This window comes from Rhagoletis zephyria, unplaced genomic scaffold (genome assembly GCF_001687245.7).
Source record: "Rhagoletis zephyria isolate East Lansing unplaced genomic scaffold, Rhagoletis_zephyria_1.1 Rzeph_scaffold_01678, whole genome shotgun sequence".
Taxonomy (NCBI): domain Eukaryota; kingdom Metazoa; phylum Arthropoda; class Insecta; order Diptera; family Tephritidae; genus Rhagoletis; species Rhagoletis zephyria.
Genome location: NW_016158762.1, coordinates 47,082 through 49,133, shown reverse-complemented (window position 1 = coordinate 49,133; position 2,052 = coordinate 47,082).

Sequence of the window (2,052 nt, the reverse complement as noted above, 5' to 3'; positions counted from 1 at the left end):
TATGAAAAAATCGGTTTGTATGGGAGGTGCAACGCCCTCTTTATATATCGAATTTTTTTAGCCAATAACCATCCTTGGGACGTCTGAAACATCAAAATGAAATTTAAAAAAAATCGGTTCAGCCGTTCTCAGGATATGCGAACACATAAAAAACGACTTTCAATATATATGTATTAGTATAGAAGATTGGTATGAATCGAAATGGTTTTGAATATGTATCACAGTATGTAACACATAGGCTACCAACTGTTTAAATGGTTAAATTCAAACTATTCAATAATTTAAATGAATTATTACAATATGGGTATCAATCGAAATAGTTTTTAAAGGGCTTCATTTTAAAACTACATGTAAGAGGTTTTCATCTGTTTAAAATCTCAAATCGAGTTCAGGGATAAGTTAATTGAAAAAGTATGACAAGATGGTTCAAGAAATTTTAAACCTCCTGTTTTTTAATTGAGTTTTCTTTAAATAAATTTTGAAATTTCATACACTCAGCGAAGCGGGTGAGGGCGATCTAGTTTTATATAAATTCAACAAATATCGAACATTTTAAGGCAACAATTTTTTAAAAAAATTAGCATTTTTTAATTCAAAAATTCTCGAAACCCACTCAAATGATTTTGTTTTTGTTTACCTCAATCGAAAATTCAAGTTTTTTCCTTTCGTTTGGTATATGGGAAGTATTGGTTGATATCTTCTAAGCATGTTTATTTTATTTAAATATATGGGCATAAATGATTTGCCATACAAAAGCACTTCGTCATCAACTTGCAAACACTTGCATGCGTTGGAAGTGAGAGGACCCGAAAAGTATGTGTGTGTAGTGAAGTGGTTCAAAAATTTTTTTTTTGGAAATTCATAAGCGCTACCTCAAATTACTGTTATTTGTCATAAAACAAGTAATTTTCAGCAAAAAAACCGTCTTAAAAAAATATATAATATATATATATATCTCTATATTTCATGATCCCATGATCGGATCCAAACGAGATTAGTATGGGACCACCTCTTAGACACTACCTTTCCGATGGAAAGAGAATTATCGAAATCGGTTGACGTGGTCCAAAGTTATGCGGTAACATATATAAAAAAAAAACAAAAAACCCATATCCCGACGAACTGATAACCTCCTCCTTTTTTGGATTTCGGTTAAAAAGAGAAACGTGTTTTCTTATTTTGACAAGAAAGTTTTCTTAGAGGTCCCGCTGGTCGATTTTTTTTTTGAACGCTGATGTTCTCAATTTTTTTATTTTCTTGACATGTTAAAATGCAGCTAAAAATTTGGTTTTTACATATAATTACTCTGGTATTATTGGGGAACATTCCCCTAATTACATACCTGGATTGGGCAGTTAGAATGGGCCTAGTGCCCAAAAATATGCTCTCGAAAAGAGACTAGTAAAATTAAAACGTTGATACTATTTAAGCGTTGTCATGGGTTGGAACTTGTTACCAGGGGGTTTCTGGGGTTGCTAATTAAGAATCTGAAATCAGTTTCTCAAATTTCAAATGGCGGATCCAAAATGGCGATCCATTTTTTTTTTTTTTTAATATTGGATTTGTTCGAAACCCGGCACTCGAGAGGTTTTGGGGTCGCTGATTCCCGCGGAAATTTTCAATCGATTTTAAACTAACTACCCGACAAGGTAGAGACTTGAAATTTTCAGCATAGTTCCAATCACGGTGAAAATGCAATTTAAAATATAAATGAATTCCCTATATGGTCCCTCTGGACCTTGCAAAGGCGGTCAAAACATAGTAAAATGTATGGCTAACAGAGCGTAATTTGCCAAAGAACGTAAAACCACTATAAAATTGTTAAAGCTGACGGCGGTAGTAAATAAGAAGTATAGTTGCAGGCGCTAGTAAGAGAAATACCGGAAATCAGTTTCAACAGTGTTTAAATTGCAAACTGTTAAGTTTTAAGCACTTCTGTTAAGAATTACATTAGGAGTGTACTCGTACGCCCAACTATCTAAAGTTTTAGAAAACTTTTATCGGTTTTGCGTTCTCGTACCCAAAAAACTTGCAAAGTAGGGAGAAATTGAG